The 25708-nt window shown below is 37.0% G+C and overlaps 1 pseudogene; it reads right to left on the reverse strand.

The window, feature by feature from the left end:
• LOC146543809 (uncharacterized) overlaps positions 1-23692 on the reverse strand; it is a 63157-nt pseudogene extending 39465 nt beyond the window's left edge.
• Positions 23693-25708: the final 2016 nt, after the last annotated feature.

Consider the following 25708-nt stretch of genomic DNA (forward strand, 5'->3'; position numbering starts at 1 on the left):
AGACACTGTGCAGCTGCAGGTCTGGATGGATGCATGTTTGTGTTGGAAATCAGTTTGGGTTTCAGCATCCTTCCTGCTGGGTGCAGACACTCTCCATCAGGTGGATACAGTGACCAGTCTCTGTTCTCAGTATGTGCTAATCCTGTATTTAGAGGATGATGAACTTGTACTTAGAGAGTGATACTCACTTACTGACATTATCTCTCTGTCCTGCAGGGTGCTCACCTTCTGGTCAGGGGCTCCAGACAGGGGAGTAGGAACTCCCTCTTACTCCCTGCTCTTTTCTCTTCACAGTTTTTCCTGCAGTTCTGCATAACCACAAGTGCTATCCTCTGCTCTGGAACCAAAGTCCTCAAAGTCCATACTGATGCAGTGAGCTGTTCAGGTATTCAATTGTATTAGAATTGTACTATCAGTTGATTTATGTTGAGCGACACCTCTATCCAATTGCAACTCAATAAAAACAGTAATGATCTCACCATTCCTTAGAAGAGCAAAACAAATTCTTCCCGTTCTGGAATGCTATTGACAATGTATATTCAAATATAACCTGAGGGGATAGAATGTACCAAGGGAGTGCCATTTATTAGTATCCACTAAATAAATGCTCTCACTATAAGGTAGAAATTTTAAAAACTGCTGATCATACAGCTCAAGAGCCTGCATTCTACATTAATTCTTTCTTTCTCCACACTACTGCTGTCGTAATGCAACCATCAAAAAGCACATGCAATCTGTTAAGACAGATTTGCAGCAAAGCATCTTCTGGGAGAAATAAAATTTGAAATTTACCATTACATTGTCATTTCTCCATCAATGAAGTTTAAATATTTAAGCTTCATTGGAGTCACTGTCATAAATTCCATGCAGCAAATGCTTCTTACCCAGGTTTGAGCTTTGTGTCTGTTTCTTTCTAAGTTTTGTATTCTTGGAGAATAACCATTAATATTTTACCCTTGTAAAGAGGAGGCAATCTAGCTTCTCTTAATATAATTTTTATTTCTTATTGTAATGCTTGAGAATTAGCTTCCCTTGACTGTTTTGCATTTGGGGTGACTTGAAAACTCACAATTAGATGAAGCCAAGGCTTACTTCATCTTCAATGAAAAAGGAGGGTCAAAAAATCAGATTTCTTAGAATCATAGTATAATAGAGGAATACAATCATTAAGGTTGGAAAAGACCTCTTAGATCGCCAAGTCAGCCTCATCTAACCCATAGCCTGGAGACCACATGTGGACTATCACAGCCTGTTCTGTGGCTGCCCCCTGCCCTGTGCCATCATGTCAGCAGCTCTTCCCACCAAACAGTCCAGCTCAGTCCCAAGCATACATACATTGCTCAGTATCAAACACTGGCATGCAATGGGCAATGTCTGAGCTAAAACCAGAGCACAGGGAGAGAACAGTGCAGGGCTAATTCAAGTTTTGGGAAATAATTGTGTACGCTGATACACTGATCTAAAAACAGTCAAGTGAACAGCAAAAATTATGCAGCCATACTTTCCATGGTGATAAAGGAATTTGAGAACAGATATTAAGGTTTCTGGAAAAATCACCAATTTGTCACAAGTATGCAAATCAAATTTCAGTCAACATAAGCATATTATCTGAGAACAAATGGAATCAGAATAAGAAGAAAAAAAAAAGTAGAACTTGTGGGTTGAGATAAAACTATTTACTAAGACAGAGAAAAGCAATAGGATAATAGTTATGACTATATGAATATATATATATGTTATGGCTCTATATGTATCTATGCATGTACAATGGTGAGCATGCATAAGCAATTTGCTCACCACCCCCTGACCAATGCCCAGTTAGTCACTAGAACAACAGAAGAGAGAGATGAACTTTCACTCCCTTCAAAACACCTTCTGTTTAATGTCATGTGGTATGGAATATCCCTTTGGCCAGTTTAAATCCTCAACACTCTTTCTGAGAATAAATTCTTCCTAACATCCAGTCTGAACCTTCTCTGTCACAGCTTGAGGCTGATGCCTCTCATCCTATCACTGCTACCTGGGAGAAGAGGCTGACTCCCCACAGCCTCCCTTCAGGTAGTTGAAGAGAGCAGTAAATTCTCACTTGAGCCTCTTCTCCTTCAGACTGACCCTTCCCAGTTCCTTCAGCCACTCCCCATAAGATTTGTGCTCTAGACACTTCTCAGCTTCCTTACCCTTTTCTGGACACACTCCAGGGCCTCAATGACTTTCTTGTTCTGAAGGGCCCAACAATGAACACAACACTTGAAGTGCAGCCTCACCAGGGCTGGGAACAGTAAGACAGTCACCTCCTGCTACTGGCTACACTGTTTCGGATACAAGCCAGACTGCCATTGAGCATCACTGATGAGCACGCAGCTGACTCATATTCAGCTGACTGTTGACTAATCTCCCAGAAACCTTTCCTCCCCACAGTTTTCCACCCACTCTGCCTGTGGCAATGAATAGGGTTGTTGCATCCAAAGTGCAGGACCTGGCACTTAGTCTTGTTGAAGCTCATACAGTCGGCCTCAGTCCATCAACACAGCCCATTGATCTTGTACTTGAAGGATCCATCTCTGTATTTTTCTAATGTGATCTAAGTATTAGCATTAGCATTACCATAACTGGCACTAAGCTGTGTATGGAAGAAAGTCTGAGACTGGTAGAATTTTCTGTATTTGAAGAATTTCCAGTCCAGAAAAGGCTTCCTAGAGCAAATCTACAGTTTGTTCTTGAGAGCTGCATACCAGATGAGAAGTGTAGGCAAAAGAAATGATTTACTCTGAGTTGAGCTCAAGAAACAGAATCTAGAAATGAAAAATTTTTTTCCTCAAGTTTTTGGTCCTGTCAGCACTAAATAAATTAGATTCATTCTCATTCCCTGTTCTGGCCTTGCAGAGTTCTTAGCAAATTCTTTGAAATATACTTCTGTATGAAAGGCATGGTGTAGCAACAATAATCTGAGCACTGTTGTAAAGTACTGTGCTCATGAAATATTTGTTCAAAATCTGCTCTGCTTCATGACTCTGATTCTTCCAAAGGAGTCTGTCTTTTACATGTTTTCTCACCCTTTGCTGAATGTTAGATGTTTCCTCAATGCACCAATGCATAGGACAGTGCAACCAGTCACTAAGACAGTTAGCCATAATCCTACAGTTCAGGTTAGTCATGTTTTATTCCCAGTTAATAAGATACTTTACACTCTCAGAAAATATAGACAATTACTTTAAAGCTGATAAGGGGAAAAACAAACAAAAAGGTATAACTTTTCACTGATTATTAACTGCTTAGAGCTAGAATTTGAGAAAGATCTCAGTGGCTATATGCATGTGAAAAACTTAAGAGGTCTAAAACTAAGAAATGCCCTAGTGTAGCTGACATTTACACAGAAATGTCTCACATTTAGCTAGAGCTTGAGTTTTTCGGTTCTGACCTCCAGGGGATAGTAGGTCTTTACTCACAGTGTGGTGGCTGCTGGCATTTCACATCCAGACTTTTGGATACTGAATACTGCGATGCCTTTTACCACTTTTCTTTGATCTGCTTGATGTCAAGCTCCATCAAAAATTATTGGTTCAGTATTTTTAAGCAGAGCTTAAGAAAGATGGTTCAACTGTTTTTCCATACACATATTTCAATTAATTTTTCTCATGAGTTTGATGTATTTTTTACTGAATTACCACGATTATACTCCATCATTATGAAAACTATCTTCTTATTCACAGAAACTAATCAAACATACAAGATTTAGGGAGATGATTGGTTTCAGTCTCTGGTAACAATATGAAGAGTCCTCAGTACTAAAAAATTAATATTATCATTGGAAAATTCTTATAGAAGTACATAAGATACTATAATGTCCATCTAAATCTAAAAACCAAAAAAAGCTGAAGAAGCTTATACAATTACAGGCAGATTTTATCCTAGAGATATTCAGCAAACCATATTTAGAGGCCAGATTGGTCTCTAAATTGATCTACCCACTAACCTGTGCTTCCTCCCTAAAGTTCACTACAGAACCAATATGAATAAGGAATTTGTGAAAACTTGAATATTAGGTACTTGTTCCATCTTCATACAAACTAAAATTTAAACATTATGAAGCTACTCCTGAAAACTAGACTGTGATATTAGACTGTGCTAGTCCCAAGAAAAGACTGTAGAAAATGAGCGTAAATCTGTTATGGCAAGTGAAAAGTAGCACAAATTTTACAACCTTCTCTGACAAGAACATGTCTGACTTTAGATAAGATGAAGCTTCAATGCTTGGTTGTTCTGTGTGCTGCTCTAAATTCTTCAATTTTGTTTTTAAGAGGAATTTAATTATGCAAGTTAATAGAACATCGGCATAATGTAGGTCAGGTTGATAGCTTAGATTATATGCAAGTTCATGATTTCAAGTGTAATCTCAAAATAAGTAGGTCACTTGGGGGAATTGAATAGTGCTTTAGCATAGTGCCCAAGTGGTGCTTTTAGCACCTGTTTTAAGGAGTAGGAAAGTTCAAAATACATTTCTGTTTCGTGACTCCAGCAGTGGGTAAAGTACAAAAGGAAGAGAGTTTGCTTTCTTTTTAATAATGGTGCTCTGCACTTTTAAATCAGCTAGAGCTTTGGCCAAGACTATTTGATCTTTCAAAGGGTTAGTGTAAGATTTTTGTGCCCGATGTTATGTAGGTTAGAACCCTTGGGCAGAGCTGTGCTGGGAAGGTTTCAATTAGTGACAAGGTAGGTCTTTTAAAAATGCAGCCTCACAGACAAAAAAATAACAGATCATTTAAGTAGGGCTTATAAAAAGAAAAGGCAGATAGAGAATATTAAAAAAATGTATAATAAATCCACTCAAATGGATATCTGTTTTCCTCATCTGGATTAATAGTTTTAGATATATGTGTGTGTATAAAGGATCATGACATATTTGGAAAATATCAAATAACTTGTAAGATGAATTTCCTAAGTGCTAACAAGTTATTTTATTTAAAAAAAAAAAAAATCCCCCAAATCTCAAAATATATTCACAGCACAGTTTTCAAAAACTCAGTCTAAAAAGTTACTTTATTCTTACTAGTGTTAAATCTCCCGTAGAGTGTAGACAGTTTGAAATGCTTGGTCAAAGGCATTCAAAAAGTTAACATGAGGCTTTCTCTCTGTGAAAGCTCATAGCTTCTATGCTTAATATCCAAATTAATTTTCTCCATCTCTAAAAACTGCGAAATTTTAATTAACATAACTTTTCCGCCTAACATATTCAATGATATTAGCAGAACCTACTCAGTTTGAAAGAGATGTGAAGATTGTCACTCTTTTTGCTTATGGAGACTGAGAGCACTATAACAACAACACATTTGATTTCTATAGGGAAGAAAAAAACTGACTGCTTTAACTAATGTAATTCCCTGCTGTCGAGAAGTAATGTAGAGAAAAAAACAAGTTAGGTACTGCAGTAGAAAATGTTTAAGCAACAAAGTTGAGCAAATACAAGAAGTGCCATAAAAAGCATCGTAATGATACTCATGTAGGCTTTGACTTGCTACATTTTGTGATCACCCAAACAAGTAAGGAAACTCAGCTGAATCACTAGCACAAAAAGAAAGCAAAATAAGGAAGCATACAAATATTTATGGAGAGAAATTCCTTATATAGCTTCCTTATAATACATTTTTTCACCTGCTAAAGGAGGTTTGAAATACATTTATATATTTAAGTCAGAAGGGGCTCAGCACTTCTGCAAGTTACGTCACTTAGTGGCTAAGTGTGAACTAATTTTTTCACAGAGTACATTAGAGTTGCTGTCATGCTGTGAACGTTTTTCTGCTTGTGTTTAAACTATCTAGTGAGAATTACTGTCATGGTTTTATGTTTTTTTGTTTTTGGTTCTCAGTATTCCGCATCAAAGCATCATGTAGTGTACTGGGAGTTAAAGTGTTAATGCTCCAATTCCAGGTACCTATCCCTATACATAACAGAAGTAATGGGATCTGGCCCTTCCGGGTGGGACGGTCTCTTACTGCCTGGCAGTGGGTGCTGGAGGTGCTTTCCTGGCCGTTCCAAGCTTTTCAGGTTTGAATCAATCTCAGGAACACTCTCTCTCCTATTTTATTTGATTTATTAGTCTCAATTTCAATCAGATTGTTTTATATTGTGTTATCTTGCATTCCGGTATCATAGTAAAATAAGTTTTCCTCCATAGATTGTTGCCGCTGTTTTTGTTTTCCTCCCTTCCTTCCCATTTTGTGGGCTGGGGAGGGGAGGGAAGGGGCCTACCGCCCCCTGTCACGGGCGTAAATTGATCTCATTAACTCCGTGACAATTATGTTTTTTTATTTTAAGCTCTATGCCAGTGCTTGGTCAAATCTTGAAGCTTTGACACAGTGCTAAAGGAGGTGTATTGATTCTTACAGTTGTTGTCTGCCTGGAGTTCAACTGTGATGATCCATTTAACTATTAGAATTCAACACAATAGACTTAATGGAATTATGCTCATTTTCTAGAATGATTCAAATAAAAGACAAGAAAATATGAAATTTCACTGCTCACAACAGAAACATGGTAGGAAATCAACTGAAATTAATGTTTGGAATAGTTACTCCAAATTGTTTTGTGTTCACATTTAACTTCCCTCCTCATGATGATGCAGGTCAGTGGAGACACTTAGCATGGTTCAGACTCACAGCAGAAAATGCAAAAACTCCTCAAAACTCCTAGGAAAACTCAAACTACTTTGAACTACTGCAGTGTAAACTAACGGCTTCTTTTGTTGTTGTTAGCACATCCTGTAGAAGGACAGGCAAAGCAAATGTTGACAGACTGATCTCTGAGGCAGCATCTGCTTCTGTCTTTATATCCTTCCGTTCCATTTTGCTACTTTCTTTTAAACTGTCAGGGAAGATATCAATGGGCTGTAAGTGAAGAGTTGAGGAAATCCTTTCTTGTTGCTGCTTGACCTGTTACTGGTTAAAATGCTGGAGGAAGTAATAATTCACTGTATCCTCACTGAATCTTCAACAGGAATTGACTGGCAACATGCAGTTGACGGGCTCACTAAAGAGTTTTGGTCTTATGACTTTTCTGCCTGGTCAAAGATTCTCTCCTCAGTTATTCACATTCCTTCTGCTTTTATCTCATTTCTCAATTCTTTGCAATGCTCTACGTATTGAGAGCAGGTAGGTTTAATTTCACCAGTCTCCTTGTGTCTGTGTATGTAGCATACCAGTGTGGATTAAGGAGTGACTGAAGTCTCTCCATAGCAGTGAAAGACACAAAATTTCACTTTGCGGTTAAACCTAGGTGATAGACAAGGAAAGAGTTGATTATAAGATTACCAAGTAATTGAATTGTTATTCATTGGAAGAAATCTGAATTATTTTTAGTTGAAATTTTCTTCTGTCAGAGCCAAAAAAACTTCATGGTTTTATTTTCTAATTATTGATGTCACTGGTATAGCGTTGCTTTCAGTGGCTCAGTGAAGAATGTCAAAGATCTTTGTAAGCTGCCATTGACAGCAGATAAACATAAAAATGCATTTACATTCAGCAGCATATCCTAGTTTGTCAGGAACCTTTGTTTTTAATATCTCTTTTTCACTGATGGAAACACCATATTCAATTTTTTGCCACTTTTGGGGGGTAATTTTAAGCAGAGACTACTTGTTCTTACTAGTTTGCTGTGAAATGAGTGATCAGCCTGTGTATAGTTCATTCTCCTTTCCTTAGATAACCAGCACAACTTCAGAAGCATTACAGAGCTGCTCTATCAGGAATTAAAAGAGCTACTCACCCTGAAAACAAGGGCATTCCACAACTATTCAGGATCAGTGTCTTACTGGTTCTGTTCCTAGTTAAATAAGCTAACAAAAATCTCCACCCTTGTCTTTTCTTTTTTATCTTGCTTATTTAGGTTTTTAAGTGGCACATGATTTGCTGCTTTGGTGAGCCAAATGGCAACCTTATGGCAAGTATTATGCTTAACTGATATAAGTAATACATGTCAGTGAATGTATCTGGTACATTGCAGTCATCCTTTAGAGATCCTAATAGAGATATGATACATACTGATCTAGAACTACCCCAGAGGTGTTCGAACTGAATAGATATTGGATTAATAAATCACTGCTTTATAAACACTGAACCAGACACATGAAAAGGACTGCTGCTTGGTATACGTTGGCCCAGTACCAAATGAAAACCCGTACGCTGACTTGCAAACTTTCAGAGATTTATCAGTGCTGAGAAATTGATTTACGGAATCAAACTCTGTAACCCAGAGTTAGGTTATAAAGCAGGCATATTTTATTCAGCATTTGGCACCAAGCTGGGTGCAAGGGGGATAGGTCCTCCGAACTTGCACACCGTAGGACAAAAGCTTGGTACAGATATAGGCTGAACTAATACATAATCAATGATTTTCCTGGAATTCGTGTACATATTCATTACATTTCTGAGAACCCATCAGCATATGGTTCCTCCCTCTTGCACATGCGCCCTGGGCAGTGGGGGTCTCCTTCTGGTGGTCATGGGATGAAGGCTCATTTTCTTCAACCGAAGTAATCAGATCCCGACCTGTTCCTTGTGTGATGTTTTCTTCAAGTTTACAACAGAGATGTTTTTTTCTGATCTGGCCTCACATCCTGCTTACCTGCATTCCTATACAATAGTTAACCTTTATCTTGTCCTCTCTTTACTCACATTCCTATACAATGGCTAACCCTATCTACTGCACATCATGCTTCCTGAATTCTTTTATCCTTATTTATCTTCGGCTTCCTTTACAGCCCGCCCATGTTTATCCTTCATTCCCTAACTCAAAAGAGCTCAAAACAATTCAGTGAAAAAATGTCAGAATAGCTGGAATCCAGTAGAAGAGATGTAAAATATGTTGAACTTGTAGCTAGGTTGAAGATAGAAAAAAAATATATTTATTGGGTTAAAATATTGAGAATATGTGCTTTGTGAAGGGATGTTTTTGGAGGCTGCTGAACATGGCTAGCAATGCAAGTAGCTGTATCACCCCTTGTTCTGTGTACCATCATGGTACCACTGGGAAATATGTGACTGAGGATCAGGGAAAAATGTGCTATCCACATATTCACAGCTTAGTATTTATATGCATTCTTCTCCTGTAACTAGTCATCCTAGCTTATTTGCTCTCCATTTAGAGGTCATTATATAAGCATTGTGCTTAAGTGCTGGGGTTTTTTTGTTGTTTGTTTGTTTGTTTGTTTGGGAGTGGGGATTAAGAGGGGAAAGTTGTCCTATACAAATACATAATGAGATGGTTATCACCATCTCTTGCATAATGAAAAGCTTTTTATTAAGATTTTCACTGAAGTCAGCATTTTAGTGTCATCTAGTTTTATTTACTTTTTCATCACAGAAATACACACTCTGTACCATCTGCTATAGTAATGGGATAACACACTCAGAGTCTCCTATTGCTGGAGAAGGAACATCAAGTTTAGCAGGAGTAGGCTCCCAGTGTAAAACAGATATCAGGAGTGACATAACAGGCAAATCATGGATTCATAACAGCGTATCTAGCAGGTTTTTTTTACACATAAAAGAACAGCCTTTATTTCCCATTCTTTTTACTACGTAAATCTTGCTGCTGACTGTGTGCGCTAGATTGGGTGCCCTGACAAGTGCTGTGAACACTTATATCCACAAGTTGCAGTGGAATCAAACAAGAAATTTCCAGTTTCCATGCTGTGTGTATATATATAAATGAAAAGAAAATGCAGCAGCGAAATTTTTTTTTTTTAAAGCAGATTCAATCATTGTTTCTAAAACGTCAATTCCATTAAATCTGGTTCTGTAATAATAACTGTGAAAATCTAAATAGATAATTTGAACATTGGCTAGTTTCATGTCTGTTCATGATCTTTGCCTAGCCTAGTGATCTTCTAGATAGTATTCACGAGCTAATTTTAAAGAAAAGACAATATTCAAAGGTAGTAATGAATGTGAAAAATGATGGTGCCAACTTACGGTAATGCTGAGTAGTATGAAACAGTACTTCTCAGCTGGAATGAATTTCAGTAGAAGTTGTTTATAAAAAATGCCATAAAATTCTAATATCTAGTATCCTCTGAAAAGTTATCATCCAAGTCAAGAAGACAATATTTTATAAAGCTATGACAGTTTATATTGTCAAGATGGGAGATTTCATGAAACCAAATATGGACTTTTCATGAAGTCAAATATGGATTCTTTTCACTTACTGTGTGGGTAGCATTACTGCAATATCACTGAAGTCAATGACAGAGCAGCTGTTATATTATTCCCAAATAATAACATGGAAGTACTGATAAAATGACCATGAGATGGCAATTCGAACTGACACTGTTTGCAAAAGAGACTCTGTGGGGCAGTTATTGGGAAAATTCAAAGCTAAAGTGCAGTAGAAGAAGACAAATTCTCAATTATTAGATTAGATATTCAGAATCAGTAAAAAATACTGTAAACAGTGAAAAAAATTGCAAGTTTTTATGGGTGCCATTATGATCAGTAGCAGAGCTATGAAATTATGTGCTGGTAAAAAGATTTATTGAAGCCCACTAAAGTATTTAAGCATTAAAAATTGCTATACTAAATGGTTAATAACCGTTGCTAGACATTTCCTGAGGTTGTTTTCTTAGAAATGCTATTATTCCTACTGATAAGTATTCTGTTATTTGTGCAGCTACTCTAGCGTGTAAACAGTTTATTCTGCTGATTTTTTATGTGTGTTTCTTAAATTTGATTATATTTGGGGTTACTTTATTTTTTTCTGTATGTTCCTTCCATGGGGAATGTGGAAATCAAGTTCACCAGTCATCAGAAATCCACCTGTCTTACTGTGGGAAAATCTCAAAGTGAGAATGGTATCATTCACAGATGCTTGCATAGTAGTTCTGGATCAATTTGTCTTTAGCTTCCAGTGATATGAAACTGAAGAGAAGGCATCGCTTGTGGTCAGATTAGTATCCAGACACAGGAGATGCATGCCTTTTCTGTCACTGAATGAAATGTCATCTCAAATGAGTCTCTCCTGTGGAATTTAAATATCTTTGTATCTGAACCCTTGTTTATTTTCATGCTTGAGCTCCCCAATGATAAATTGGGAATAATAGTAATGTTATTATTATTCACAGATATGTATCTAAATCTCAGAAGCCTACAAGGAGAAGAAAACAAAACAAAACAAAACAAAACAAAAAAAAACAAAAACAATGTACTCCTTCTTATCATAATACCTAGCTAGAAAAGTAAATAAATATAGTCAATATTCATTTTGAGGCATTTAGAACCTAAAGTGTTTGGATGGAGAATGCATAAGTGAAATGCATAAAGCATATCAATAATATGCATAAGGCATAATGATTTTCTAGACTGCAAAATAGAAAATTGGATGTCAGAGAAATGCACAATAAATTCATTTAACATCTGTAATTTCAAACTTCAAAGAAAGATTAAATAGAAGAAAAACAAATATGTACATCCTCTGTAAAATATTTTTTTTTTTCCCTCCTTAAAAATTGTACCGAACAAGGAATTAGGCAGGTCTGGAAAAATTACTGTAGTTCTACTCATTAATCCCTGTGTGAGTATACCTTCCTATGATTTTGTTTCATATGTGCCAGTTCCAAATTCCACACAGAAACCTTTCTCTCCCTTTAGGGGAGATTTAGGTTAGATGTTAGGGGGAAGTGTTTCACACAGAGAGTGGTGAGACACTGGAACAGGTTGCCCAAGGAGGTTGTGGATGCCCCATCCCTGCAGGCATTCAAGGCCAGGCTGGATGTGGCTCTGGGCAGCCTGGGCTGCTGGTTGGTGACCCTGCACAAAGCAGGGGTTGAAACTAGATGGTCCTTTTCAACCAAGGCCATTCTATGCTTCTATGATTTTTTGTGAGTGACAGGAAGAGTTTCTCCTCCTTCTCCTTCTGCTCCTGATCTGTTCTCATTTTCATTCTTCATTCAGGTGTCTCGCTATTTAAAAAGCTCATTTTTTGCAGACTCTCTTCATACAAGAGTTTTCCCATGCTCTTAATCAGATTCAACCAAGTTCTTAATTGCCTCATATGTTCAGTCAGATTTTCTAAAACAATCATTTGCATCACTTAAATGATGTACAGTTGTCACGATCTGGCTGCAAATTCCCTGTGGCATAGTAAAACTGAAGGCTGGAGAGATTTTGACAGCTCTGAGTTTTGCCTTTCTCTCCAACATAGTTCATATACCGGAGAGGAATGACAGAATCAGAGAGGGAGTGGGTGAGATCAGCTATACTACTAGACCAAGTCTGGGAAAGAATATGGCCCAGTATTTTAAGGGTACTTGTTTGTGTTTATTCATGTAATGTGAATGCAATAAAATTTGACCACAGAAGATTGGATAATAATTTATGTCTCGAAATGGTGAAATATTTAAGTGTCACACTCTGTAAATCCCGATGGTTGTGCTATTTAAGGCAGGATCTGATTTTATCAATAGATTATTTGTGACATATGACACAAAAGAAAAAGAGCCTGTGGCAAAAATAGATTTTAGCTAGGTCTGAATTAGATTATATAGGTCAGATATTCTGGGTTAATTCAGTACCATCTGATTACTACAAAGGTACTTAATGAGGGTTAATTAGAAAGGATGTCTTTTATCATCATTTAATGCAATTCCATTCACATGAGATCAAGGATTGGCATTAGATTTTTCTCTTTGTGATTGTGAAATTAAGAAAGGCCAGTAAATGATCCTACTTCTTCCTACATTTCCTGCCTGATGCTTGTAGAGTAAGCAGCACAGGAACAAGTTTTAGAAATTACATGACCATAGTTTTAGAGATTGCGCAGAAAGCATGTGAGCAGAAATAAAATAGTAAATGTCAGAGTAAATTTAAATTTGAATTTTGCATTTCATGAGAATAGGAATTTCATGGAAACTTCCACTGTTTTAAAACTTGTCTGTGTTTTCTACTTCATTCTATTCCTCATTTTTTTAATTATTTCAAAATATTCTCTATTGTTGTTATGAAATTGCATAATAACACACACAAGCACACCCCCCCCCCCAAAAAAAAAAAAAAATCCAAAGGAGATTTAAGAGTAATTGTTCTTGGTTATAAACTATATCATCAAACTTTTTGTAAAGAATGTTAGCTGTTTATCATAAACAGTTTTGTAGCACAGCTTATGTGTGTCAAGAATGCCTGGCAAGAAGACAGGTATTCAAAAAAAGAAACAATGACTGAACAAACAAACAACAAAAAAAAAACCATGAAACAATCTTAACAGCATTTTAAATCTAATTTCAAGTATTTCAGAGTGAAATTAATGCTTGAATATTTGGGAAACTTTTTTTTTTAGAACAAAGGCAATTCCATGAAATGCAAAACCTGTCAAAAATACTTTAGTCTTGAAAAAACTCCAGCAACTTAAATAATTTATTTTTTAATGAAAGCATGTTTGAAATTTACAAAACACTTCCTGTTGACTAATCAGATGCAATAGATTTTATGATCAGAATTTTAAGAGTTAACTGTGTTATTTTCCCTGAGGCATGCCTGGTTCTCAAGAATGGTATTCAGTGGTCCTTTAAGTGAAGCACAAGTGGTGTATGCATATAACCAGTCACTGTGTGACTTTAAAATACCCAATGCACAAATGTGTTTTTACTGAACTGATACCGGAAATGCCATGGACAATCAGACTTGACTGTTAAAAAAGCAAAGGAAGTTGACAGACAGTAAATGAACTGGGCATGAATTATAGTAAATGCATCTATATCAGGCTCCCATATTTGCTTCTGCTGCACTGGAAGTCTCTTAAATTCGATGCAGTAATAGACTTAGTAAATTAAAATCAAATGCCGATGTAACATATCCTGAGGTTTTGTGATGAATCGTGTTTCTTAATTATTTCAAATCAAGTGTGATATACTTATTGCAAATGTCAGCCACAGTCATTCTGTTGTTTTTATTAATTAAATTGTATCTTGTTAAAACAAGCAAAGGAGGTCTGAGAGTCAATGAAGCACAAAATTAAGGCATAAAGAAGGAAGCAGTTCACACAGTAAGCGTAGACATCTAACGAAAAATATGAGGAGAAAAAAAGATTGTAATGAAGATGACATAATTAAGATTTACAGGAAGAATTTGAAGTTACACATTCAGCCACCAAAGTCCTGATGATCGAAATAACAGGTGAGTCTCGATATATTGTGATATATTACTTAGGAGAAAAGGTGAGTCTTCTTTCATGAAATTGGAGACTTATTTTATGTACACTACACTGCTTGAACAACTAACCTTTAACTAACTTACTAATGTCGTTTCTGATTAATATCCCTACTTCAAATGAACAATTCTAGTGACAGAATCCTAAAAACAATTAAGCTGAACTTGTCAAAATTAATATGAGATAACATCTTCATCTTAGCCAGCAAAGGCTATTAGTATCAAGTGGTTTTCTTAAGTAGACCATGTATTTTTTGTGTTTGTTTTAGAGAAGATTTCCCATTATTATCTTGCTGAGAAAAAAAATGATCTGAGTAGAACCCAACTAGACTGAGGTAAAAGTTTCCTTCAGGACTCATGTTTTTTAATTCTTTCATTTCTGTGGTGTTGCTACTAAGAGATACTCCCAGAGAGCTGTCAGAAACTTGATAATCCTCGTCAGATACTAGCCTGTAGCTCCCATTTGGAAAGTATGTGCACATTGCTAAGCAGGTCTGACCTTTGAAGTGCTACTGGAATTAGTAGATATGCCCTCTGATTAATTCATTTCAATAGACACTCTATGAAAAATACTCATTTGTAAGGAAAATGAAGGAGAAAAATGTAATATCTAACATACTGTTCCACAAGCAGCAGAGCTAAGTAAACTTACTTTCCTGTAGATTTGTCTCCCGTGTTTTTAAAGCCAGCTTTGCACTCTGGCATCTAATTCATTATCACGTATTTCCTTCCATGAAACCCTTCTGCACTTTAAATATTCTGCCTTCTACTTGCCCTGAGATGCTGTCTCATGTGGTCTTTCTTAAATTCATCTATAAAATGTGAATACCTATGCGATGTACCATCTTTTCTCTGGTGTTCATATCAATATTTTATTGGAGGAGTCAGGTTGCCATTGCAATAGTGGCCTTTTTTAACACAAAAAGCTGGGGTCATTGTGCTAATATTGGCACAATGGCTACTATAAATAGTTCAATTATAAATTGATGTAATATATTTTCTGAGGGCTAGCACAATATTTTGTGACTTAGTCAGTAATGTATCTATATTTTGGTAAAACAACTTAGACTTCCTGTGTCTTTCTCAGCAAGAGTATTAAAGAAAATATACCAATCTCAGCAAGGTACACTGAGGTCCTCCTCTCCTCCATGTGTTCTGACTAAGCCTTACTAGTATTAAAAGTAAATTTTTGCAGTGTGTATTCTCAGATAGATGTTATCATCTCAGAGACTATTATTATTTTTGGAACTATAGTTTATTCAGTATAGTTACTATTACAAGGTATGTGGTTGCAGAAGCCTTCATTAATTAGAAATAATTTGCTCTTTTAGTTAAGGTTCCTACTTCCCTCATTCTGCTAACTTCCTCTTTCTTATTTTGTTTGAACCACTGCCCCAGAACAGCTATGAAGCGTAGAGTTCTGCAGTGAAAAAAGAACAGCAAATTCCATGCTGTGCAGTGTAGGCATTGTTTGTTTGTTTGCATGTTGACAAACCTGCCAAAAGTAACAGAACTTCTCCCTGGTGAATAATATAAAAAATTAGATTTCATCACCATGTAATAATATATCTATGAGGACTAATATATTTTTTTTCTACAAATATTTCTCAATGGATACTTTCATGCTATATGTATGATTCTATTAGATGATTGTGTTTGCTTTAAAAAAAAAATCTTCATGAGCTGCATGGAAGCTCTGCTGGTTATTAGCTAATAACAATGCATAAATGAAATACGACTGTCAAATGGTATCTTTGTAAGCATCTGCTTCATTCATATTTTCTAAATGTGTCCATTTGAGTAGACGTATCCACCATTTTTGGCAATGAATACATTTGTGAATAACTGTCTTCAAAGTACAGGAAGAGCAAAATTTCATCAAAAACCTCTGATGAGTACCTAAAAAACTCATTAAGAATTAGTTTCACAAAAACGACAAATATCCCACTAGTTCTATGTTTCTGTTTCCCTCTTTCTTTTTTTAATTAAAAATATAAAAATAAAAATATTTTTTTTGTTACTTATATACAATAACTATATTACATATTTCATATGTGGCCCAAGACAATTCTTCTTAACTCAATGCAGCCCAGGAAAGCCAAAAGTTTGGGCAACCATGACGTAGGGCATTCTAAAACTGGTTATGCATTAATAACCTTTAAGTCTTTGGTGTCTTTTAATGTATAGTGTCAGATACAAATTGCATTTCAGTGCTAACAGTGAGCTGATCAGAAGACATGGAAATAGGAAGAATCAAAGGAGAAATCTGCATATATCGTGTCCAAGGAAATGTTCTGCTTGATACAACAATCTTCTTCTTTTGTGGCATCAACATAATGTTTGCAGTTCAGAAATTGATGGATGCTAAAATGTTTTTGTCAGGTTCTTTGTTGTTTTTTCATCAGGAAGATTTACTAGAGAAAAATGGGGATTTGTGAAAAACTAGTAATTAACAGACACTTCTGTTGAAGATTAAGTTTCCACCAACTAGGTATCCTGAAAGTAATACATTTAGTAATAGACTTGCAAAGAGAAAGAATAAAACCTGAGATTTGAGTTAGTAGTAAGTTGTATTGGGGTTTGCATCTCATCTTCCAATACTTATGAATGTCATTACTCTGACACAATTTACTATGGTGATGGTATTTTCCTTTCTAGTAGTTTTTCAGAAGACATCAGTACAAAAATAAATAAATAAATAAATGAAAGGCAGACCTCTCATACTCTTAGCATTCAGTCAAAAAATTATCTGCTTTTTATTCTCCTTAATCTAACACTGAACAACCAGAAGAAAACTGAATTTTCTTTTCAGAAGTAGGTTTGTGGATTTGATATCAGTCCATAATACCTTTGGTTACAAATAAGAGTTTTATTTTTCAAATTCTTTAAAGCATGCAGACTTTGCTGGGTGAGGGTTTCCAGTGACAAAAATTGAAAAATTGCTTGGCTTAACCCTGTGAGCAGCTGTTTCACTGCAGACATCTTTTTTAAACTCTGCTGTGGAGAAATAAGTACTCAGGTTTAAGCTTTCTCCTTCACCAAGTCACACGAGACTACTAACAGAGGAGTTTTGAGAAATACTCCAGGCACACTAAAGATCAGTAAAAGACAAAGCTAAAAAAAAAAAAAAAAAAAAAAAAAAAAAAAAAAAGTGTGGTTGGTTTTTTTTGTTTCTTTCTTTCTTTCTTTCTTTTAGAGTTCCTTTCCAAAGGAATTTGATCATGCTTTGCCTGTCATAAAATGTGATTACATTTAGATTGTTTGTTTTAGAAAATAGCGGAAAATGCTTTCAGAATAAAGAATTGCCATAGAATTTTCCTCCAACTACTTCTAATGACAAATGATGCAGGTTAAAATTACCTAATGTACCATTCATCATTTTATGTTCGGTACTATTAACTGGAATTGAAATTTTTTGGAGCTTAATACAATCTAAAGTAAAAATTAATTTGTATGGTAAATAAAAGAAAATTAGAGCATTCAGATAAATGAGTTCTATCTCTGTGTACATGCTAATAAAAAGTATAGTGAAAAAAAAAAAAAAAGTTGCATTTCATCCATTCTGCATTTATTCCTGCTTGGAGTTAGGTCTGATAACATGTCAAAGAATCTTCAAATGGCAAAGCTGCTTTGATTAGACAATGATGGTACAGCAAACAGAGTTCAAAGGCTACAAAGAGGGCAGATGTTTTAAATGAATTGTCTAATACAGGGTGATATAGTTTGGTTTGTTTTGCAATAAGTTTAGTACATTAGTTTAAGAACCAATATATTAGTTTAGCAAAAGGAATCCAAACTTTCCATTTCAGCTTTAGTAGGTGAGTAGTCTTGTTTTTCCTTAATAATTTTGCACTGGGGTCTCAATAAAATACTTTTATCTTCTGCCTCAATGATTCTGCCTCCTGAGAAGTACTGGAGTCACAATAGAATACTTTTGTCTTTTGCCTCAAAATGTCCAAGGACACTTTCCTCAGGTTCCACATGCATTGTTTTTAAAAGATTGCTCTCTGTGGACTAATAAGCAATGGAAATCTTCCAAACAGGGGAAAAGTGAAAGTGAGTGAAAGGTTTTGGTGAGGAAGCTGATGGTGAACAGAGGGGAAGAAGTAGGTGGACACTTGATGACCCTAAATACCACTGAGCATGCCCAAAGGGGCATTAGCATAGATCTCTGAGACCTTGAAGAATGACTATGTATGCCAATGTACTGCATAAGTCTGTCTTAACTATGTAAATGTAGAACCAGAACTCTGAAAGGTGAGCATCATGAGGAATAAAGGAATGCCACTTTCTAATACCACATTGGAGTTAGAGAGTTTTCTTCCTGAATTTTGGATGACAAGGGACAGTAAAGTAGATGTTAAAAGAAAGGGGGAAAAATCTCTATGCAGGTCAACATATCAGCCATTCTTATTCCGTTATTTTTATCATCAGTTGCAATGCCTCCCTTCCTTTCAAATTATGAAGTCCTCATTAAAATTCCTTCCTGTGGAAAGAAGAAGATGTCATTAAAGTAGTTGTTTCTAGGAAATGAAAAATTTCTACTCTTTTATGTGATATCAGAGATTTGAGCACTTAGGGATCCATCTTGCCAACTCTCCACCTTCCAGAAGGGGTTGCCTTGGAGTGTGCTGTAACTAGAGAGGATGTGGTAGCCCCACTCCAGCCACTTTTAAGCACTACCATGCAGAAGCCAGAGTGAGGGAAGTGTTCAATCTGAAAATATTAATGTCACATCAGCAGGTGTAAAAGAGTGTCAGAACACAAGATTTTTGTCAAAAGAACATTGGTAATAATATTTGAGATTTAAGTCAACAGAAATTTGCATTAATAACCACGAGAAAACAAACTAAAGTTGGAAGATAACTTGCATATAGTAAAAGGTTAGGTTTAAATTTTTAAGCTTATCTTTTCTAATTGATTTCCTAATTCCTCTTATCATTTAAATTAGAACTTGACTGTTTAGTAAGGGTACTGCAGACTGCACTTCAGTATACTAAGCTCTCAGAAAACTACAGTGGAATTGTAGTTTTCTGTTGTAAAAAAGGAAGGTGGTGTTCGTTCTCATGGGTCCCAGTTATGAAATCAGGTCCTCATTTTTCAAAACACCGGTGAAGTCAAACTGCATTAACTGGTAATATAGGTTAGAACAATTACTGGATCATACTATGTTGCAGATGCTTTTGGTTTGTTTTTCTTTTTCTATTCAGCACTTTTTTTTTCAGAATTGCTTGAAATAACTATTTGTGCTTCTTGGAATTTGGTAACTTACAACCTTCAACTTGGAGGACAGGCTAAATAATAATCTGATAATCTAGATAATAGTCTGATACCAGTCATGTATTTTTCTAGTCCTTTTCAAAAATAAGTATAGCTAGAATTACAACAGAGTAGCTGCATTATGACTTAGGAGAAAGAACTCCTTTCACAAACGCCAAGTTTGATGAGGCATAATAGAAACAGTAGGTTTGAAGGACAAAATACACATATGAAAGATTTAATGACAAATGAGTACCCAGCATTAGATACGCAGGAGAATGTGTTTAAAAAAAAAAAAAAATTATCTTACAGGTGAGGCTATTTATTTATCAGTATTTAGAACATTTTTGACATGTCAACCAGACATGTTCCTTGCTGGGATTCTAATACTGCCACAGCAAGCACATGTCACAATTTCATTTCTTCCTGCTTTTGTCAGTGGTCTTAGTTTCAGCTGGGAAGGCATTGTTTTCTTCATTGTATGAAGATATGGTGTGATTCTATGCTATAGGAGAAAAGCAACGTTGGTAACACACCGATGTTTATAGCTGTTGTATAGAGTTATACAGTGCCATTCTCAGCAAAGGGACCAGGGAGCTGAGAGCAAACAGGATTAGGACAACTGATTTAAACTGATCTGATTTAAACTGGACTGATTTAAATTGGATATTCTGTACTACATGACATCAAGAGAAGGAGTTTTGGAGGAGATAGGAGTGTATCTCTCCTTCTGCTGTCCAAGGGACTAGCTGGGCATCAGTCGGGGGGATGGTGAGCAATTGCTTGTGCATCATTTGTTATGTACATTCATATATATATATACATATATATGTATACAGTTCTAAGTATGATCCTTTTCCTTTTCTCTGTCTTGGTAAATAGTTTTATCTCAATCCATGAATTCCAGTTTTTTTTTTCCTAGTTCACTCCTCCATCCCACTGGGAACTGGGGGGAGATGAGTAAAAGAATGTGTGGTTTTACGCCTACCACGTTAAATCACATCTAAGACAGCAGTACACACTACAGCTATGTTTTTTTCTAGAAGCCACTATCATTTTTGTCATTAGAGGAAATAATTCCTATATTGTTACAATGGAAAATCAATGGCTGCAGAAGTTTCACTCCAAATATTAATTGTATCTGAAAACTACTTCCCACAAAGCAAGAGAGACAAAGAAGTACATACTGAAATGCCTGCAATTCAATTGATTGCTGTGCAAGACCTCCATTTATTTCTATTTTCTGATGTTTATGCTTCAAAATGCTCAGGAAAACACCATTAGAGAAATGAATGACTATTTAGCTCTACTCCTCTTTATACTCAAATAGACTACAGAAAAGCAGACCTGTCTTTTTTGATAGTGTTGTTGATTTTTTTCTCTTGCAACTGTTCTGCCTCTAGTTCCTTCTGAGCAAACCTCATGTGGCCCTGAAATCTGAATTCAAATTATCTACTAATCTACCAAGACCTGATCCTGCATTGAATTTTATTGAAGTGACTCTTTACTAAAGAAAAGGAGCAATCTACATTTTTAAAGATTGCTGTTAGACACTGGAAAATATGTGTTCCTTTCCATTTTCTTTTGTGCCTCTTTGTAGATAATTAAAAAAAAAAAAAATCCTAAAAATAGAGAGCATGATGTAAGAGTGTTGATTTGCTAATTACTTGTCAGGGAGGCAGTTGGCTGCTTTGGTAAAGTATTATGAACTTCTGTAGTGTGAGTTTCTAATTTTATTTTCTTTTATTTTTGTAACCAAAAGCTATTGAGACAGGGAGTCAGATTTCATATACTAACTCGCTTGATAAAATATAGCCGACTCTCATATTCCATACACCAAAAGTTAAATTTATTGTTCTTTATATGCTTTCCGTATGTGTTTAAGTGGACAATATTTTAATTTCTTGTAATTAGAAGACGGCTGTCTTATTCCTGGAAGCTTAGAAAATTTCTCAGATGGCTATTTAAATATGGGTTAAAATATCATAAGGTGAAAATGAAATGATTAGTGTTCATCTAAGATAATATTAGTTTTTATGTGTAATAATTCAGTCTCACAACCATTTTTTATTCCTTCTCTTGTCACAAGTATCAGAGATAAATCATTTATGGTTGGAACAGTTTTAATTTCAGATTTTTCTATATTCTGCTTCAATATCTTGAGTCTATACCATAAATTTATACTCATCTATTCGTTCTTCCTCTCTCATGAGCAGGATGACCTGGTGTAAAAAGAGTAATTTCTTGTGCCAACAAAAATATTCCAGTTAGAGTCTGCTGAAGTAGATGTTAGAATCTGGCCCTGGATTTAATCATGGCCAGGATTTAATCTTCTTCCATGAGTTCTGCAGATACAGTAATTTTTGGTATATAAGAATTAAAACTCTGGGAATGACTTACATAGAATAGAACATAGAACAACTCAGGTTGGAAAAGACTTTAGAGATCATCAAACCCAACCACAAGCTAACCATGCAATCCAAACTCTAACAACCCTCCACTAAATCATGTTTCTGAGCACCACATCCAAATGGCTTTTAAGTACACCCTGGCATGGTGACTCAACCACTTCCCTAGGGAGCCTATTCCAGTGCTTAACACTTTCTGTAAAGAACTTTTTCCTGATATCCAAAATAAAAACTCCTCTGGAACAACTTGAGGCCATTTCCCTTCATCCTGTCACTTGTCACCAATGAGAAAAGACCAACCTGAATCTTGCTGCACACCGCTGGCTCATATTCAGCTGACTGTTCATCAGTACACCAAGGTCCCTTTCCATCAGGCAGCTTTCCAGCCACTCTTCCCCAAGCCTGTAGGGTTGCCAGGGGTTGTTGTGACCAAAATGCAGGACCCAACACTTGGCCCTATTGAAATTCATACAGTTTGCCTTGGCCCATTGATCCAGTCTATGCAGGTCCCTCTGTAGTGCCTTTCCTTCCCTCTCCTCTCCTCCCTCTCCCTCTCCCTCTCCCTCTCCCTCTCCCTCTCCCTCTCCCTCTCCCTCTCCCTCTCCCTCTCCCTCTCCCTCTCCCTCTCCCTCTCCCTCTCCCTCTCCCTCTCCCTCTCCTCTCCCTCTCCCTCTCCTCCCTCTCCTAGGCAGATCAACACTCCCTCCCAACTTGGTGTCATCTGCAAACTCAATGAGGGTGCACTCAATCCCCTTGTCAAGATCATTAGAAAAGATGTTAAACAGAAGCAGTCCCAGTACCGAGCCCTGGGGGACAATGCTAGTGACCAACTGCCGACTGGATTTAACTCCACTAATTACAGCTCTTTGGGCCCAGCCATGCAGCCAGTGTTTCACCCAGCAGAGGATATGCCCATCCAAACATGGGCAGCCAGCTTCTCTACAAGGATGTTGTGGGGAACAGTGTCAAAGGCTTTGCTAAAGCCCAGTCCAGGTAGACCACATCAACAGCTGTACCTTCATCCACTAAGTGGGTCACATTTTCATAGAATGAAATCAGGTTTGTCAAACAGGATCTACCATTCTTAAACCCATGCTGACTAGGCTTGATCCCCTGATTGATCCACAATGGCTCCCGAGATTATCCATTCCATGATCAGATCTGGCACAGAGATGAGACTGATAGGTCTGTAGCTACCACGATCATCTTTCTGGCCCTTTTTAAAGATGGGCATCACATTTGCCAGTCTCCAGTCTGCCAGGACATCCCCAGTTAACCAGGACTGTTGAAGAACGATGGAGAGTGGCTTGGCAACCACATCCACCAACTCCCTCTGTGCTCTAGGGTGCAATCCATCCAGCCCCATGGAACTTGTGAGCATCCAGCTTTCGGAGCAGGTCCAAAACCACCTCCTCATGGATCATGCAGGGCCTATTCTGTTCCCCATCCCTATCTACCAGCACAAAGGGCTCTGTTCCCAGGGAGTAACAAGTCTTCCTACTTAAGACTGAAGCATAGAAGGCATTAAATACCTCAATCTTATCCTGATCCTTGGTCACCAAGCTGCCCTCAGCATCCAACAAGGGATGGAGATTTTCCCTAGCTTTCCTCTTGCTGTTGATGTATTTATAGAAATATTTGTTCTCCTTTACCTCAGTGGCCAAATTCAGTTCTAACTGGGCTTTGGCTTTTCTAATTTTCTCTCTGCACAGCCTCACTACATGCCTGTAGTTATCATAAGTTGCATGCCTACTCTTCCAGAGACCATAAACTTTCCTTTTGTTCCTGAGTTCCAGCCAAAGGTCTTTGTTCAGTCAGTTCGGCCTCCTTGCCCATAGGCTTCTCTTCTGCGATTTGGGGATGGTCAGCTCTTGCACCTTTAAAATAACTTCTTTAAACTATTCCCAATCTTCCTGGACTCCTACACCCTCCAGAACTGCCTCCCAAGAGACCCTCTCCACAAGGATTGAAAGATCTAGCATCTTGTGATCACTTTCCCCAAACGGCATCCAACTTTTACATCCCCCAGAAGACCTTCTTTTAATGAACATGTCCAGGGTTTTGCTCCCCCTTGTTGGCTCCTTCACCAGCTGTGTCAGGAAGTTGTCTCCCACACACTCTAGGAACCTCCAGGACTGTTCCCTATCTGCTGTATTATAATTCCAGCGGATGTGTGGGATATTGAAGTCCCCCACAAGAGCAAGGGGTAGAGACCTTAAGACCTCACCCTTCTGTCTGTAAAGTGTCTTATCCATCTCTTCATCCTGGTTGGGTTGCCTGTAGCAGACTCCCACAGTGTCAGTCTTATTGGCCTCTGCTTTTATTCTGACCCATAAGCTGTCTATCCTATCATCACCATCACTGATTTCCATACATTTGCATTCTTTCTTAACATGAAGGGCTACAACACTGCCTTTCCCGCCTTGTCTATCTCTTTTGAAAAATTGGCCATCCATCACAGCATTCCAGCTGTGTGAATCATTCCACCATGTTTCCGTGGCCTCCATCTCCTCTTGTTTGTTATCCATGATGTGAGCATTAGTGTAAAAGCACCTGAGCTGGGCCTCCTTTTGTGTGGGAGAGACCCTAATGCCCTCTTGACTATACTCAGGTGTTTCTGTAGCCACCAACCTCACACCAACGCTTGTGTTCTTCCTACAAAATGGTCCATATCACAAAATGGTCATCCTCCTCCATCTCCAGGGCACAAGACTGTGGGATCTTACTAGCACATCCTCCTCCCACAAGCACTGTCACATTATTCTGACTTAAAAGTTTCTTGATAAAACTAAAAGCTGGGTGATGGAAAACTTATGATAGGGCCACATATACACTTAAGGTTGAGCCTGGAGGAAGGGCTGTGAAAGTTAATTCGTCATTCATATTGTGCTCCATCCCAACTCTGTACATACTTCTGCTCTTATTCTCTGTTTATATAATCATTCTTTTAATACACATCTTAGCAAGAAACTGTGACAATGAACTTGTTAAAGAACACTATAATCTTTTGAAAAAAATAATTAAAAATGCAATACTCATCAAAATTCTTCTCTTTGTTATTTTTTCGATTTCTACTGTGGTATTTTGCAAGCATGACTTGAAGGTTCACTGCAGAACTGCCATTTCTGAGATCTGCAATTTTACTGTCCTCAAATTTCTCACTGCTGCAGGGACATTAATGTAGGGAAAGCAGAAATGGACAGGTAGGGCCAGTGACTATGATTTTCATCTCCTTATCCTTAGATATGATGACTGGTGCTATAAACAGCAGGAGCCAGATCTCCCCTGCTTACTAGTCAAGACATCACCAGACTGAGACTATGCTGAATGTAATAGTGAAAGATTAGAAGAAAAATAAGGTAAACAGTGAACTTGGCTTGGACTTGAGACTGTGAAAGAGAAAATAACTCATCTCCCAACCAAAGTAATCCTGTCTGTTCATTGACAGCTTGCAATATCTCTACTGCAACAAGAAAATTGCAAATATCTGTATTCGTTGAAATTTGTTGAAAACAAAAAATTGGTGTTATCGAAGCTAAATTATGTTCAACTCTCAAGTTTCCTTATCTCAGTTGCTTCCATAAATGTTCAGCAAGCATCCATGAATGTCAAATGGGAGTGAAATATAAATGGATAATTTAAGATTACATAACTAATTTCCTTTTCTAGAGGTGGTTACTTATTGGAATAGATGGACTGTGGAATGATAGTTCTAAAGAATGCATTAATTAAATAATTCTTAGGAATGGTTTACATGAGGATGATCACACTGGGTGAGGACAAGAGTTATCACATTCTCACAATGCTGCTCCACCTGGTTTCTGTGTTTATTGTTTGCTAATTGTACCTTCC

This window comes from Meleagris gallopavo, chromosome 9 (assembly GCF_905368555.1).
Source record: "Meleagris gallopavo chromosome 9, MGAL_WU_HG_1.1, whole genome shotgun sequence".
In the NCBI taxonomy this organism is placed as follows: domain Eukaryota; kingdom Metazoa; phylum Chordata; class Aves; order Galliformes; family Phasianidae; genus Meleagris; species Meleagris gallopavo.